General features: G+C 47.9%; 1 protein-coding gene across 1 annotated transcript in view; it reads left to right on the plus strand.

Moving 5' to 3' along the window:
* The window catches only part of LOC134097888 (heparan sulfate glucosamine 3-O-sulfotransferase 5), a 43479-nt gene that overhangs the window by 13059 nt on the left and 11604 nt on the right, over positions 1–18816 (plus strand). The gene's annotated exons all lie outside the window — the stretch shown is intronic.

Genomic DNA, 18816 nt, shown 5'->3' on the forward strand with positions numbered 1-18816 from the left:
AGCGTTGTATTGGGCGAAACGCTACATCAAACTATTTGTTCAGCGGAATTCAATTGGTGAGAGACGTGCGGCGGCGTCTCCGAACGGATCTGCCTCTCGGAGTCGTGTGTGAGAGGACGGGGCTGCGGCTGGCTATAGCGTGTCCAGGAGAGCAGGAGATTATTGATAACGAGCCCGCAGACGCAGGAGCCAGCAAGGTGTGCCCTCCGTGAGCCAGAGGGTGTCACATGTAGCAGAAGATTGATGAAGGCCATGTTGTCAGGGCAAATACATTTTCCCAGCCAGGCCCAAGGAAGCCATGGCCAAGGTAAAACTCTGCCAGTATTTAATACTTAGCCATATGGACAATGGGTCCCAATGTAGCAGGGAGACAAAATATGGCCTTGTGAAGTGGCATGAAAGAAATGTTTTTCTTGTCTCGTTCATCTCGGGAAAGTATAAAGTTGTCTTGTTTGCCTCGTGGCCATGAGGGAATTGATGCTTATCGTGAATCCTATTATAAAGCAGACTTTTATTTGAACACTCTGATCACAGAAATGCATTTTAACACTCAGTTATAAATAAAGCAGAGGCAGGACTTGCTATGATTAGATGAGTGTCCATAAAGCTGTAATAACTTTACTATAAAAGGGCACACAGTTTATGAAGCCAACTCCACTCTGTATTATATTCAAGGTTGAGAGCTCGCTCTGGAGAGACAGACAGAATCGTATTAAAAGAGAGAAGCATGGCACAATAACATTATACGTCTCTGGCCTCCAGTTGTTGACACTTGCTGTTTGTAGTCATTCATAAAGTCTTATTGGAATGGGAAGAGACTACCTTTATTTTGAGAGTACGCTCTGACAGGCAAAAGCTCTGTTTGACGTCTGAGAGGAGCCTTGGTATTGTTTGTGGAAGCTGTTTCCTGCTGTTCCTCCAACAGGGCTCCCATCACCGTAACATTTCAAACGAAGATGAAGTTTACATGTACAACGACATGCTGACTCTCTCACTCTCACTCTCACTCTCTCTCTCTCTCTCCCTCTCTCTCTCTCTCTCTCACTCTCTCTCTCTCTCTCTTTCTCTCTCTCTCTCTCTCTCTCTCTCTCACACACACACACACACACTGGATCTCCTGGTCTCAAGATGTCCTGTTTCATGGGAACTGTACTAGCTGTGGATTTACTTTTGTCTCCAGCCGATGCACTCTTCATTATTTGTCAACACTGCAGATCATCACTTATTAATGGCGTCTTCATACTTTATTTATTCCTCTGTCAAAACACTTCAGCTGGGACTTGGGGAAAGTTCCTGTGTTTTCCTTCACCACAACACAATGGCAACTTATTACCCAACCTTCTCTAGGATCCACAAAAAAAACAGCGTTCCCTTCCAGCAGAAGACACATGTAAGACTCTTCCTGCATGCCACTGCCTTGTTACTATTGACCCCTGTACACAGAAAATGAGAGTTGAAGTTTTTTTCCCCCGCACGGCACTGTTTGACAGGCTAGCCTAGTAAAGGTGTGTTTTTATGCCTTGGGCACTCTTGGAGGAGATTGTTTGCAGCACAGCCTAACCATTGCAGCCTTGTCAATCAGGCCGGCCTCTCCCTCCCATTATTATAGACACGTCCGCTCACAAAGGCTCCCTCAAGACAGGTGGAGCAGCGTGCAGTTGTCCACACTGCAGCAGTGGCACTCCCACAGCCCAGAGCACCAGAGGCCAGCCGGAGGATGAGCGGCTCCGCACTTGAACTCAGGTGTGTGGATCAGGACGCCCGTCCAGCAGGTTCCGCCTGGTTATTTCTGGCCCAGTCCCTCCGGTGCTCCCTCTCCGGTTTAGCTGTCAGGTCGGGGAGCGTCACCCTCCCCCTACACCCCCCCCCCCCCCCCCCCCCCATCCCCCGAGCACTGAGGGGGTGTGCGGCGAGGAGAAGCGGCGGGAGCCTCAGCTTCGGCAGGCCCGCGTCCGCCGCCGCACGAGTGGAAACGTCGTCTCGGGCCAGGCTCCTCCGCCGCCGCCTCAGCGGCCGCCAAGTTAAACAAGCGTGAGCCCGTGAGTCTGAAGCCGCTCTGCTCTCCTGGCAGCCGCTCCGCTGGCGCCCACCTCCAGCACACTCCGCCCATGGCTTCATCTGCTCCCAGAGTCTGTCTGCTGCTTTTTGCTAAAATAGAAAGCGGAGTTGGCAGCCCGAAAACGAACACGTTCAAAGGAATACATCCAAAAATAATACATTAAAAACGTCAGCTGCTATGGTAGAAATGTTTTTCATTAGATGTGCGAGCCTGCAGTGTCCATTATCCTCAAACCCAGTGTTTGTTTTCTCATATGTGCTTTGGTTTCAAAGCGGATTCTAGTGTGTCAGTAAAAGTAATTACCAGGCTGTCAGATTATTACTTACAGTCATTTTAAAAAATGTTACTTAGTTAAGAGGTGGTTTTTCACTGGATAAAACAGTCAGTGTTCTTGTTCAGATCAATGAACACGGCTTTTTCAGCTTTTCTTTGAAATTGACCAATGTCCTGTAGCAGCTCAGCTGTAAAAACAGCAAAGCCAGCAGAGTCCCAGTGGAGCTCCAGCATATGAAGGTGGCTGTGCTTTTTATGGGAGGGCAAATGAGCTGGAGCCACAGTCCCAGAGAACTCTGAGAAAAAAGGGCCTTCGCTCCCCAAAGTTCTAAGAGAAGTGACTGTGTTCCATTATATCAAAGCAAATGTCTGTTTATTGGTTATCACGTAAACACCATCTGCTCCTGATTGGAAAGATTGGCCACATGTATGGAGAATAGTTGCACACATTAAAGGTCTGCTCCGTCAACATGGTCAATGCACAGTCACCACAAGCATGAAATCCCAACCTGCTATTTAGAGATACGCCTGAGAAAGCATGTGATTTGGATTTCAAATGACAGAGTGGAGAGGCCCCTGTGCTCTATGATGTATTCGCTGTCATGAAACGACATCAAAGGCAGTATGGAGGACAATTTTAGATTCCGGAACATTCTCCAGCGTGACCTCTTGCTCATACCTGATGGGGAGATGAAGAGATATTCCTAAATACCGCCAAGACACTAAACTCAGAGCACATTACAGGAGGAAGAAATTGGTACAATGGAGCATGAATGATTGATGGCGCAACTTCTTCTGTCAGTGTCAATTTTTGAAATGAGTTTGTACACAAAAACAGCAGCTGTTGCACCTGATTTCCATATGCCAGTTTTGCCCAGCACCTGTGCTCTGGGGTTGGGGCTCGTTTGGTCTAACAACACATTGGCACCAGTCTGCCAAGTAAATATTGTGTTGAGCGAAGAAACACCGAATCCATTGATCTGTGGCGATGATTCTCTCCAGTGTTGTGCCTCCATGGTGGGGGTGTTGATTTGCTGAATGATTCTTTCCCCTTGAAGCCGTAGTGAGATGGCATTTATTGGACTCTGCATCAGGAGAATCACAAAGGAGCTGCTGAGTCATAATACAACCGAATGGTTATGAATGCCTAATGAAGAAGGAGAGGGGGAGAGAGAGAGAGAGAGGGAGAAAGAGAGAGAGAGAGAAGCATAGCCTTTGGATAGGATAGTAATAGTTGAGTGGCACCCACAGTCTGCCACAGAGGCTGGGTAATTACCTTGGCACACAAAAAAATCTGTCTTATCTCTAATGAACACTTGCCCGTGGAAGCCTTCACATTTGTTTGAGAGGAATGCACACATACACACACTCACACGTACGCACACACACACACACACACACACACACACACACACACACACACATACATTCATCTCCTTAAAGGCTTGATGTGGGTGTGCCCTTAGTGATGCTTCAGTATTTCTTCCCCACTGCTGGGATTTCAGGACTCATATTTCTGAGGTCCTTTCCATGGAGGGCTTATAGGCGTAGGTGTGTAGGTGATAGACATTGGTGCATTCTAAACTAGGATTGCACTGCAGGGGCCTCAAAATGGAAACCTGTATCCACACGGGGCATGTGTTGTGCTGATTAAAGGCAGGCATAAAGCACGTGTGGATGGAGATGTGCTGGATCTGCAGACAGTATTAGTGGGTGGTGTTAGCGCTGTCATCACATCTCGGCTGGTGCTGCTGCTGCTGGTGGTGCTGCTGAGGTGAGGTGGTGTTGGACGTGATGAGGGGGGATCTGAGCGATCGTCTCTCCGCCCGTGAGTAATTATCACAGCGCCGCTGAGAGCTCGCTGGGAGCTTTTATCAGTCACATCTCACACGCGCGCGCATTGATCCCATCTTCCTTTAGCCGGAGTCTGCTGACACGATCTGTGTCTTCATTTATCTGTCCTCGGAATCTATAGGGAAATCAAACAGCTTAAGCCAGGTCTTGAGAGAAGGCTATTAAAATGCTTGTCTTCTTAAGCCTCGCAGATTCTTTTTTTAAATAACGATTTTGTAGTCCAGGTTCCAAAACACAGAGCAGTGGGTGGGGTAGAGATAGGGGAATAGGATGTAGGGATTTATATGGCAGAAAGGCATACTAACTGCTCTACGTTTAATTACATGTTACAAACTTTTGCAATCAACAGAATGCACACAACCTGCTCATCCATCCAAGCAAGCGAGCAACCAACAAACACACAAGTGTATTTGCATAATTATGTTATGATTGGCTACATGTTAGACAATTTTATTACCATAAATCATGAGGTGCAGGCTGCAACGCTTGAGGTAGCAAGCTGAAGGAGGAGAGAATAGAGCTGGAGAGGCAGCTGATGGTGGGGTTCCAGAGGCGCACTATCTGCAGTCAACAGATAGCAGCCTGTGTGGATCAAGCAACAGATGAGTTGCTGCGAGCCAGTGACAGAGCGCGAGGAGAGGGACGTGTGTTCACACTCTGTGCACCGGGCCTTTGGACTGCCAGCCATGGGAGAGGAGGGGAGAGGAGGGGAGGGGGGGGCAGCATGACAGAGACAGGCAGGCAGGCAGGGGGGGGAGAAAAGTTTCTGCTGGCATGGGGAGTGGGGATGCGGGCGACAGGATCACTGTTGTCTGACGTGGTGCCACATGGACGTTGTGGCTGGAGGAGGAGAGGAGGAGCGCGGCGCTGCAGGGAGGCTTCACTGTGAAGAGGCCTCCGTCTCGTCTCTCAGAGCGGCTGGATCGCGTCCTGCTGTAGGCGGGGCCGGCGGCGGGGTCAGAGCACGAGGCACATGCCACGGCTAGTCGGAGTTTGCACATTCATCGCCTCTAGCCTCCAACAAACACCAGATGATGAACGGTTGCACAGTGTACACAAGTGTAGTATCTGTTGTGACTGAAATGTTGTGTAGTTATGCGGGTGTGAGGGATACAGGGCGTTTGTTGTCAGGTAAATTCACCTCTGATGAGACACACATCAGCTGTGCAGTGCCTAATGGAGGTCCTGCTGCAGAACGGGCTGTGATATATGACTAGTAATTGACGCTACTGACGGGTCACTATAGTGAATCAAATTGACACTGAATTTTATAGCCTCAAGATCACTTCCTTCTGGTCACCACCTGTAACCAGTTAGCTGCTAGTATCTTATTGGTTGCTGGATGTCAGCTTGACCAATAGTAGTGCCTTGATTTTGGCCGTCAGTCAGTTTTACAGCTGACCTTCAGGAGGGCTCTGCCTGTTAATTTATGGCAAATAATGTTCTAAGGAGACCCATTTCCAAGATTCACTGTCATTTCCCACTAAGCGATCACTCTGCCTCCCAAGACAATCTAGAGTCCTGACAGGGCAATCCAATAAAAAATATTGCCTAGCCACCTAGGTGTCCTATCCAATTATGTGGAGTAGAAATTAATACTTTTAAAAGCTGCTAGTTTTTGAAAGGTTATTGCGATTTATCCGAGCGGTATCACTGGCTGCATTATGATGTATAGCCGGGTGGCATCATTGAGTTTCTATGCAAGCACTCTGCCACATTGAGCCCTGCTAGCAGCCTATTGATGTAACACTTCCCGTGAACATTCAAAGCACACACCTCACTCTCGGCGGGTCTGCATGCTAATCTAAGAGAACTGTCTTCCTCAGAACAGCAGAGTCTCACATCTGGGCCGTCTGTAATTAGAAGAACGAATGGCTTTATCCCCGGTTTTTGTAGTCGCTGTTGAGATCAAAGCGCAGGATTTATGGCCAGTTCTACTGTGTCTCTGAAGCTCGCTTGAGAAATGTACTCCTCACCTTTCCTTTGGTCTCGCCCGGGCGTGCGGGCAGTGCGTCCAGCGCGGTGTTAAGTGGTCAGGGGGGCCGCGTGGGCTGCTGGACCTACAGCAACACGGAGGCTCTGGCCCGTGAGTAATTAGAGTGGTCCACTCAAGGACATCTGTTTCCTGAGGCGCTCGCGCTACATAAATACAGTAACTTGATGCAAGAGGGCTAAAAGTGGACTTGCGTGGTGACATTGCAGTTTTTCACCTAACCTTCCTCCCCTTCCTCCCCCCTCCTCCTCCTCCTCCTCTCCCGGCCCACTGCCAGATCATGCTATAAATTAGTGGATTAGTTTTCGCTGGCCCGCAGCTTGATATCACATCAAACATGCACATTAGCTCTGTTCACTACGGGCTCCCCCACTGGACGGATGCTGTTGGACTGCTGGCTGATACTATTTATTTTCCCTAATTATTTGTCAGCCAAGCAAAAAAAAAGCTATTCAAATATATTATGCAAATGTAATGAAGAAGCTATCAGTCTGTTGTGGCTTGATAGATTATAGGTACAGGTGCAGCATTTAGTCAAGTCTGAAAAGAGCTGAAGAGCTGAATACCTGAAAACCTACTATATTCTCTACAGTATAGTTGATGAAGAGGGGGCTGTAGATTATGGGGAGTTAGCAATAATACATATTGGATGACAGATTAATGTTGACGATGGAACTGTCTGTGTGCTCTTTAATACTGAACTAGAGTTAAATGTTGCCCTTTGTAGGAATTCTTACTTGTTTAATATTTGCGGTCGTGCTTAAAATTATTCCCTGTGAGCATTTGTTATCAATGTGATAAATAGATGAGGTTGAAAAAAGGCAGAATATTCACCCAGAAGCCTAAGAGTTTGTGTCCTGCTTTTTGGCTTTGTATCTCAAGACTCCCTCATGTGTAGCCCTGCCAGGACAGTCTGATATCGTAAGCCATTAGACACCATTTCTGTGGTGCGCTTGTTGGAATGAGAAGCATCGTACAACTTTAGAAAACGGCTGCAAATTAATCTTGGTAATGCTGCTGATAGTAACGACTCGGAATGGGGCTTTTACATAAGTAAGCATTTTGTTTTGCGAGCATTAGCAGTAAAGGCTGGCGCGGCGAGTGAGAGTCATCTTTCAGCCAGCACTTCATCCAGCCCCAGCAGAGCAGAGCAGAGGCCCCGCTGGTCAGATCTGCCCCTGTGTGTGGAGACAGTGTAAGCAGACACACCGGGGGTCACAACCTCAGCAGCTAGTCCCACCCTCACACAACACACACACACACACACACACACACACACACACACACACACACACACACACACACACACACACACACACACACACACACACACGTACACACCTGATGGCCATGACAGAGACCCTTATCTCTGCTGCTCCAGTTCTCCCTCCTCACCAGGCGAGCCGTTAGCTCTCTCTCTCTCTCCCTCTCCCTCTCCCTCCCTCTCTCCCCCTCTCCCTGAGCGGTAGTGGGGCGCTGGGTGCAGCAGGGGACGGCTCCACAGCAGCCCAGTGCACTCGGAGGACAAGGGCTCCGTGACACACGATCAGCTGCCTCAAGTGCAGCTGCGTATGGCTGCGGTCCACATCCAGTGTCATGGTGACTGCCGCGCTCAACACAGAGCACAGAGAGGTGGCCGGCCAGCGTTTAGATATCGAGCGTGCTAATCTGTTGAAGTCCACATTAGACCACGGCAACCAGACTAATATCGTTTATCAAATTCGGGCACGTGTGCCTAAGTGACCGGTCTGTTCTTTTCAAAGCCAAACTCGGCGCTGTGTCATTAGTGGAGATGAAAGACTCAAGTTCACCAGCACAAGCGTTGTGTTGGCTGGAGTCATCCGTTAATTATTGAAATGACTCAGAACTTGGGCATATTTGCATAAGTTAAAAGAGCATTTATTCTGCATGGCTAGTCTGCAACATCACAGAGAATGCTGGTCTGTTTGCTCCATGGACTATGGGATATAGCCTTGCAGACTTGCAGATGCCAAAGCAAGTATCAAGGGGAACAGGTAACAAGATCCCCTGCCACTTGTACAGGTAGTACATCTGTTCCAGCTGTGTATATTACTCATCAGGCAATGACTCTTTGGTCTCCAACCTTCAGGATCTGATTTGGTTATAAGAGTGATTTCCACTTCCATTTTCACTTTGCCCTCCTACTTTCACTTTCACTGGCATCAGTTATGGACATCATACATTTTATTATCTGTAGATTTCATTTTTTAGATTGTCTCCCCTTACAATGTCTTTCCCTGTCTGTCAGCCTCTCTCTCTCTCTCCTTCTGTTTGTCTGCCTGCATAAGTCTGTTTGTCTCATCTGGCTGTCTTATTTGACATGTCTGTCGATTGGTATTCTTCACCAATCCAGCTTCATCCGTGTTAGTGCCTGCTGCCTTATGTGTGGGGGAAATAGATGGAGCAGCCGTATGACTTGTATTGATCTCCCCACCGCTCCCGCACAATAGCCCTTATAATACTCTCCTGATGAGGAACAGTCCTATTGCATCAGTCTGCATGGAATAAATTATGGAGAGGCTTAAAGCAACCAATCAATATATAATACGGCGGGAAAGGTCTGTGAGTTATTTTTTCTTCCAGGGGCATTTGTGCAGGATCTCATATCTGTGTTCCCCTTAAGCCCTTCAGTCTCTTGTAGAAAAGCCTCTCGTCCCTCTGTCTGGGGCAGTCGACGGCCCCCGTCGCGCTCGTGTGGATCTAAGGTGAGAGGCACAGTAATCACACAGACCCAATCCTCCCGATGCCGGCCAAGGGACCCGATTTGTTTACTTGAATGCTTCTGAATGTCAGGTTTTAATCATAATCAAAAGCTCCTCCTTTCTGGCGAGTCCAGCCACTTTGTGGGCTGAGATTGTTTCAGTGAGCAGAACGGCAGCTATAAAAAACTAATAATGAAGTTACGAGGACAACGGCTCTGTCATAATGTGGGGAATGATTTGGGCTGGTGCCCAGAGTTTCATGTATAAATCCTGTCCTTTCCTGTTTATTCTAATGAACTGCAGGGTAATCCAATAACTCCTGTTTGATTGGAAGAACTTATGCATTTAACCAAACAGGAGAGCAAGCTCACTCTATGCTCTCTTGGCCTCTGTCTTCTGGGAAACCTCTCCGAGTGAGACAAGCCAGGAAATTTGACCAGAGGCCAATGGAATATTGGGAAAATTGTGATGGGGGCATGCAGATCATTGTTACTCTTAGATAAGGACAACTACATAGGAGCTATACCTACAGTGTGTGTGTGTGGGGGGGGGGGGGCATGTGTAATGTGTGCATGTAAATATAGGCCATTGAGCACACTGTTTACTGAACCAAAATAAGCGCGTTGATGACAAGAAGAGGAGCTAGTTTGTTTGCTCTAATTTATGGCGTTCAATGCGGCCTCAGAGTGGACGCTGTGGTCACTGCATAGGTATTTATGCAGCTCCATGAGCTGAACAGGTGTGACATATTTGAGCAGGATAAGCTGACCTTTCCGACGGGCCTGCAGTCATTTCTCATACGGCGGACGGTGCATTCCGCTACCTGTCCTTGGCTGTGACTTTGTCCCTCTCACCTGTCACCGGTTCAGCTGAGAAAGGAAATCTCTCGCTAACCTCTGCCACTCTGGCACAGTTTGTGAACTGGGGTGCCAGTTTTCTGCATTGGTTAGCACTCTAAATTCTCCCATGCGCTCATCCATCAGGCTGCCCTCTCACTCTCTCTCTCTCTCTCACACACACACACACACACACACACACACACACACACACACACACACACACACCCTTCCCCCAGAGCTTGGCTAGGGCTGAGAAATGTGCGTGTTTACACAGCTCCTCTCCGGCGTGATTAATCCCACCTCTCATATCTCTGCCGAGGTGTCAGCACACCGGCTGCTTTATAGGCCACTTTTAAAACCAAGTGACACTTTTGTGCTAAAATATCACCAAATTAAGACAGGGCCCTGTGTAAATAACAAGGGGGGAAATAATCAATATCATAAATTAGATGTAAGCAGTGTTTTCCGTGGGTGTCCACTAGCTGGTTACTGACTGACAAGCCTACCGGCGAAACAGAATGCATTTTGTTGTTTGTGCCTAAACTAAACGCTGACATCTATCACATTAGGCAAAGATTCTGTCATGTCAGAAGTATGGGGCGTGGAAGATTGCTTCACTTCTATCCGCCCCTGTTCTGCTGCGATTCCCATTACTGGTGTTGTGCATCGCTCGTCGGCGTGTTGAATCTATTTACTTTGAGGCTTTATCAAGTCGCAGAGCGCCTTATGTTCCGGAGCACTTGAAAGTTTCGACGATAGGAAGAGCCTGGCAACCGCAGGGAACTGAGGCACTTTGTGAGGGGAGTCAGGAAGGAGCGAGTCTCCCAGTGGAGTCTTATCCTGCGCTAGCTCCCCGCAGCCCCGCTGTGCCCCAGACAGCTCAGGAGAGGCAGCCACACTGCTGTGGGAAAGTGCTCACACTTGGCCTCACCTGCATATGCATGATGTTCATTTTCTCGCACAAGCGTATGCTGGAGTCTGCTGGAAATGACACGGGATAAGCTCTGCCGTACTCTTATTTTTTTTTCTCTCTCACCCAGTTCCTCTCGCAGGCAAGACCCTTCAGAAGGTGATGTTGAATTATCACCCGTCAGAGCAGATTTAGTCAGCGTCTAGGGCGGGGGTTAGAGTTTAAATATTCACATCTCCCAGTCAAATCATTCCGAGCCTCCACTGGTTGTCATCCTGGGTAAAATATAGCACGTGTTCCTGTCAGGCTTTGGCCTTCCTATTAGTGTTTTTTCCTGAAATTACGTTGATTTATCTCACCTCACGCCTGTAATGTAATGCACAATGCCAAGAAATATGTCAGCTGCCTAAATATAGTCAGCAAGTTGCCTCAACACTTTAGAGACACTGCAACCATAAATTTGCGCCCCCCCCCCCACTCAAAGTAATCCCTATAGTGAGGTGTATGAAACAAGGATTTAAATGACACCACATTAGATTTGAGGATAGATGTGTTGCTCCTCCTGCTGTTGACCTGCGTTGCGGCTGAGGCGAGGCGGCAGATAGAGGCTGATGGTGGTGAGGGAGAAATGGACATCATTAATAGCGCCCGCACATTCATTAGCGCCGGCGTGGGCGGCGTCTGAAGGACAGCGGGGTAATGATGGCCCGGCCGCTCCCGACGCGTTTATGATCCTCCGCTCCGCCGCTGAGCTGGAGAGGTGCAAACGAGAGGGGAGATCTCGGCGACCGGCACTGCGCCGCGCTGCGGCGGGAGTCGATGACGAGACCCGGGCCAGCGGCGTTCACCTCTCTGCCGTGCTCCGTCTTGGCCCTTTCATTAAAAGTTCCGCCTCGCAAGTTCTCACAGCAACTTGCTGACACCCCAAAAACCATTCCACCCATAATAATAATAAAAAATGCGATAAACTTCACTATCTTACCTTCTCATTAGCAGTGTCTACAAATAAATGACCGTTCACAATGTCGCCCCTTGGCACTCCAATGCTACTGACAGTAATTGAACCATTACCACTGATATTATGCAAATGCTTCCCACAGACATTAAGCCGAAAGGGTCTGATTCCCCCTATCAAATGGTGTGCTGTTGTGGCCCAAATGTTTCCACAGAAACTATCAAAGCTGGCACACACACACACACACAGAGAGACAAGCGCATGCACACACACACACACGCACACACACACACACACACACACACACACACACACACACACACACACACGTACATACATACACGCTCTCACCTTCAGGCTCTGCAATATTTCATCCTAGCACAATAGAAGATATTGTAAGGCCGGCTTATTTATGGATCGACGCCGTTCCCTTTTAGCTTGCAGGGCAGAGCTCTTGCCACGCTCTAATGAGGCAGAAGACAAGCTGAAATCAATAGCTGCTCTCGGCGCAACGCAATGGGAGCCCGAGCAGCTCTGCTCCCAATAATTAAGTGTATTTCACCATGTAGAACGGCAGACTGGTTAAAGGTTGGAGAAGCAGAGAATTACTCTGTACGTGCCCTCCAAAAGGGAAGATGTCTCTCATCGGTGAGCAAATCTTACTTCTCATACTAATGCAGCGGTCAGAGGCCGTTCTGCCCGTGCACTGGTGTCCACATGAACATCGACTTCACTACTTTATTACACATGTATTTTTAGAATGCAATCAGTATTACGCAGCTCTGTTTGATTGACCGTGTATTGCTGAAAGAGTCAAACAAATAGAGTTTAATGGTGGGTGTTGTACAAAGAAGCCTGTAGCATTTCTGGAGACTTTATAGACATATTTTAGAGGTTTGTTTGTAATTTATTTGATAGAATGTCTCTACCCCAGCCGCCCAGCGCCTGTCCTCATTAGCAATGCACTGCTCTGTGCTGCACAGCTGTTTCATAATCCTACTGCATGGTTTCAGTTTCATGACGTAGGACAGGGCTCTCACTGCCTCCCTACTGCTGACTAATTCAAGATAAGCCGAACAATACCTCTTCATCTCCAGTAATTAGAGAATCACTTAAGTCCCCCATCAACTACGTGGGTTAGTCTTTCTCTTTTAGGGGGGAAATGGTTCTCATTCAGTGGTGAGTTTCACACTCACTGACAAGTAGCCTAGTTGTTTTGCACAATGGCCATGGAGTCTTATGAAATATATGAAAGGCACCATTTCACCAGTCGTGTTGCAGCTCCTAAAGAATGGATCCTAGTAACAAGAAACGTAGCTCTGCTCAGCGCTTCCTGCTGCAGGTTACTAGTATGTCGCTATAGCAACTAAGGAAGATTTTACCGGAATGTTCAAAGGAATTCCGGCACTTGAAAAGTAAACTGAAGTCCTTCAGTCCTCTAACAAACGCTAACCACCTCCCAGCACTCACGCCAGCCACTCAAAATGACCAGTCCACCCCAAGCTCATGTGGTCAATGATCAGCCTGTAATCACCCTCCTCAGTCGAGAGTAAGCTCGCTAGCATCATAAATTTCCAAAGAGTGGCAATGAAAGCCAGGCTGAGGCAATATTCAGGGCCATTGCTTCAGGCGATGGGGCTTTATGGTGTGGTGTTGGGTGTAAGGCAAGCCAGTGGCGTTGGGCCGTAATTGAAGTTGATATTAGAAGACAGGGGCAATGTGTAAGTCACTAGGGAACGCGAGGGGGGTCAGTGGCGGCGCACACCACGCGGCCGCCCAAATGACACGCTGCTGTAAGCACGCTCACCTTCCCTGTGTACATGATAAAGTGCTGCCGCCAGGGTACACAGTGGCAAATGAGATAAATAAAGCAGTGCCCTTCAAGCAAGTCCGTGCCTTCAGTAGATTGGCATAATTGCATTGAGTTTAGAGGTTATTGCCATCATTTTCCTTCAGGGGCGTGTGCCTGAGGAGGTCACGGACCAAAGCGTGGCAGGGAACCGCCACTCTGTCTGAATGCACACCACGGCACATAATGCAATATTGTTCCCTTCAGCCTCCTCTCAGTGCCGCTGTTTATTTGATGAAGAAATTATTGCGAATTCTATTAAGTGACCTTTGACAGAAAAAAAGGCTTGATTTTAGATCCCCGACGAATGTTTTGTGAAGAGTGCTAGGTAGACTTGAGACTGCCTGTGGTCTGATTCCAATAATCAAAGGAATTCAAGGTCCTCCGGAGAATGTTCTCGGTAGCTTTTCCACAGTCCTCCACATATTCGCTAATGAGGTGTGCATCTGTGAGCGAGACAGGATTCATCATGTAGCAGAGCTTACCACACGTTATTTGAGTTCAGCTGGAAACACAAGTCGCGTACATCCATAAGGCAGACGGTGTAGCAAAATAATGTGATTTTTAAGATTCAGCCGAGGTTATAGTGTGTGCATGGAGACAGGGATAAAGAATGAACATAATTAAAGGCCGCCATCTGCGCTCATGAAATGTCACCATTCACTAAATAGGATCTTCTTGTGGGATTGGCATTAACTGTTAAACAGTAATAGCAATGGCAGCAAAGATGTTCAGCGGAAATTGTCTATATGATGAAGTGAACCTGTTACATTTTGGCTTAAAGTGCCCGGAAGAAGGACTCCCTTGTCAAATTGCATTAAACATTCATTTGTTAAAATAAATGAAATGTTTCTGAGTAATTGTCCATTTCCTGGGTTCTTATATGTAGGACATTAGCATGTGAGCGATTGCTTACATTATTAATTCAGAGTCCATCAGATGAGCCGAGTCCAACCAAGGGTTCCATGTATCGTGTCACAGAGGCTATTAAACGGAGACCACCCAAAATTGATTTGTTTTGACCATCGAATGAGAAAAAAGGACCCTCCTTACACCTCCTGATTTTAAATTTTCCTGAGATTAATGAGGAGAATAACTAAATTGAGACATTTTATTCTCACCTTAAAAATGAACCAAAGCCCATTAGGCTACTGCATTACACCTAATGACCAACCTACTAAAGGCCCAAAGGCCACTTTTGGAAATGTAATTCTTCCCTCTTTGTGCCATTTGTGCTGTGATGTGCTCCGGGCAGCTGAAGAGGGGATGGGGAGGGAGTTGTATTTATGCCTCACGTCTATGATTTGATTTGGACCCATCCAACGATCATCATCCAGTAAGTGGTTGAGATCATGTATGGGGTAAATGCACGAGCTAACCCGGGCTTGGTGAGTTGGCTGGTCTGAGGGAGTGGGGGTGGTGGGGGTGGTGGGGCTGGATCATCCAGCCTACAGAATCCATTATTCATGGCCCATGTACTCTGCACAGACTTCATTTGGTGTAACAAGGCTTTTCGCTTCCATCTGCTTCTGGCTCTCCAGTGCAGTCTCTCTCTCTGTGAAATCACTAGCTTTCTCCTCACTAATGTGGCCGTATCAATTATTAATTGTAATAAGTGGCATGGCCCAGTCAGATGTTTTATGGCCCTTTCTCCCTGACATCCATGTAAAAGCACACGTCTGACCGCAGTGGCCAGAGTGGGTGGCTAACAGGGCAGGCGAGAGCCCTGCTGTTGTGGGGGCCGGAGCTGGTGTCTGTGTTACCTCACACTCACCATATGCTGCATACTGTATCAGGTCAACGTGCCTCCAGAAGATCAGCAGTACCTGAAAAGGCTGTTTCTATGCATGCCTTTGGTGAGGGGAAGAGTGAAAAGAGAGGTCAAGCCATTCTGCTAGCCTATAATGGGAAATATGGCCAAGCCCATCTCCCTTGCACAAGCCTACATCAGAAATCATCTGCTTCTTCCCTGGCTCCTTAATGGCTTCTCTGAGGCTATTGTTGCGAGTCCACTTTGTGGTGTCCATCTGCGGGGTAAAGAAACTGCCGTAAGATTTGATTGCAGAGGAAATCCACCTCTCTGTTGTATAAATAATGGTCTTCAAATGTACTCCTCTCTGTGTTTAAGGACTAAAACTCCCCGAGATTAATGATGTTCATAACAGGTCTCTGGTCGCCAGTGTGCTAGTGGCAGAGGACAGAGGAATTGCTGCATAGGTTGAGTCACCCATTAAGGATTGGAGGCACGTAGAGGTTAATGAGTGAGTTACTGCCACCTGCATTATGCTTAAGTTGTGTGATATTTCATTTTAGAAAAAAAAAATAATTACACATTTTCTTCGGTAAAAAAAATATACCCTTTAGCCATTTTTCAAAGAAATGTTTAATTACTGTAGAGAAATGGTCTGGTAATGGAGCCCAGACTTGAACTTCCCAGCCATACATCACCAATTGTTCCGTTTCTTTTCTACAACTAAGTGAACATTTGAAACCTCGGGATGGTGCGTCTGAACAAAGCGCGGTCCCAAGTGCTAAAAGAACAGAGTGAATATTTCATTAGTGCTCGTGTGTATAGAAACACAAAGTGTGGTGTTGGGCATGAATAATTAAAAGGGCACCAGTGTTTAATGCATTCATATTTGGAGTAGGGCCCAGTGGGAGTAGCCTCCTGAGACTCTCCTGTGGAGAGCGTTATTGTCTGAGGGACGCCCTGACCAATGACACTATTAGTGGGCGCTTTCTCTAGGTCCCATCAAGTGTCCTACAACTGTGTACAATAAACACTCCATTAGTGTGCGGCGCCGCAGTCCTGCAGGCTCCAGATCAGCACTTATACCTCACTCTCAGCAGCAGGCTGGACAATTAGCAGGGAAGAGCCGCTCGGTGAGTGCTTCAGATCATTTCACAGGTGAATACATTTTCTTGATTTATACTTTCTCCACTCTGTTCTTTGTATCCCTCTGTTCTTCTCCCTCACTTTGTTTGCCTTCTTTCTCTGCGGCATTTTTCCTTTTTTTTCCAGCGCTCATCAAAATGGAGTGTTGCCAGTTGTTTGTCTCTCTCAACAGCTCTGAAAAGCACGTCTCTTCAGACTAAGCATGAGACACACATTGACACCGCGGTCGCGGAGGTTGAGGACACTTCATAGACACGGGCTATTTGTCCATTAACGGCCTCTGAATCAAAGCGTCATTGGCTCTCTCATAGAGCCCTGGGAGTGGCCCCACTCCTCAGGACAATGCTCCATTAACACCCCACACTGCCAGAGCTCTGGCCCCAGTTATGCATCCAGCCGGGCTGTGTGGAGGCTGAGAGAGGCACGCCATCCAGACAGACAGGGAGTGGCAGCAGGCGGCGGCGGCGTTTATATGATAGTATTTTCTATTATGGGCTGCTTTGCCTTGACCAGCCGAGCCCTCTCCAGCTGCAGCACTCAGGGAAAGCAATGCTGCACTCCTTAACAAGAAACCAATTGAGTGCAAATTTCAGCAGATCCATGATGGCCTCATTGTCACTACATATCGGCGTTCCTTGGCGGGTGGGAACTGCGCTGTGTGTGCCATCTCCCTTTGTCCATTTCCATTTAGATACCCTATTATAACAGCGCACTGCTCCGGATCCCAAGGCCCATCGATCCCACTTTGATTAAATGCGATCGTCTCTCCACATCCAAATGGAAAAGTGTCTAACACCTTATTGATTTGACGTGGTTGACGCTGGCTTTGTACTGTAAATGACACGTGTGTTAGGGCTAGTAATGCACAGGCTGCAGTGTGTGTGTGTGTGTGTGTGTGTGTGTGTGTGTGTGTGTGTGTGTGTGTGGTGGGGAGTAACATCTGCGGAAGAGAGTGGGGGGACAGGGGATCCGTGTCTCCAGGGATGGTGGCCACTATGTGTTGTGGTTTTGGGGGAAATGCTTAAGCATGTTGATAAGGGCCTCCTGCTGAGCTGCGCTGTTTGCTGACAGGCCAAAGCAACAGTGGAGACGCTAGGCAGCCAGCGTGCCCCGTGGAGGGAGCAGAGGATCAAATATTAAACACCTACCAGGGGTGCTTTATATGGGGACGCCACAGCCCTCACGGGGAATCACCATGAGACTCATCCGCTAAACACACCAACACACTTCAGACTAGGCTGGGGAATGGAGTGTGTGTGTGTGTGTGTGTGTGTGTGTGTGTGTGTGTGTGCTCTTGTAACATTATTGTGTAAGACTAGTCAGAGTGTTAACTGCCACTTGGACATCTTTCTGAGCATGAGAGGGAAGGAATGAGAGATGCAAGTGGTTCTTCATTAATTATTCATTATTAGTAGTATACTATACACATAATATATATATATATATATATTGTTTTGTATGTGGAGAATAAAATGGCATCTGACAGTTTGTAATAACATGCCTCCAGAGAAAAGAACAGCTCTAATCGTTTGCTGTTGTGTGACTTGTTACTAGCAGCTGTAAACAGACTTGACAACAACAACAAAAAAAAGAACTAGAATATTGAGTGAGACTTCTTGCAAGTCATTTGAGGGAAAATGTCTTCCTTTAGCCATCTGAGAGTGTGTTCTTGTGGCTGTCGGGGGCCCCTTACGTGTGTGTTGGCTTAAGAGCGTAGGCTTTAGAGTGATCAAGGCCTGTCAGGCCCACGGGGACGGGCTCCTCTGCATCTCAACGGCAGCTGAGACGCTGTGGGCAGGAGAGAGATGTGCTGATCCTCCACTAGACTGAGATCTGTCACACACCTTGTCAGCCTGCCCCCCACCCACACTTTTCATACACACACACACACACACACACACACACACACACACACACTCACACAAGACACACACAAATACACACAGAAGACACGCACACACAAATACATGCACACGCAAACACACACACACACACACACACACACACACACACACACACACACACACACACACACACACACACAAACACCCTGCATTGCACATGATAGCGATTCCTGCCGTGGATGCATTAGTCAGCATTAACCCATGCGCCGCTCTCCTTCCCAACTCGTCCCCAAGGAGCTTTAGAAGTCAAGCTCAGAGCAGGCCGAGATCGCTCAGCTGTTTCAAATGGAACGGCCATTTGGCCCATGGCTCTCCCCCCCGACATGTGGGCCTCTCGCTCCTCTGGATGCCTCCATTAGCACCAGGTCCAATGTGATCTGCTGCTGGCGTGGCCACTCCGGCGTGGTCAGCGGGTGGAACGCGCGCTGATTCTGCGCTGGCCTTTGTTCCTGTAGTGCTGTACTGTAGCATGAGCTAATGCACCTCCACTTGCTGATTAGCAAAAGATAGAATATGCTGCTCTGCTGACAGCAACAAATACATGGCATGGAGGACAATGGG

This window comes from Sardina pilchardus, chromosome 12 (assembly GCF_963854185.1).
Source record: "Sardina pilchardus chromosome 12, fSarPil1.1, whole genome shotgun sequence".
Lineage (NCBI taxonomy): Eukaryota > Metazoa > Chordata > Actinopteri > Clupeiformes > Clupeidae > Sardina > Sardina pilchardus.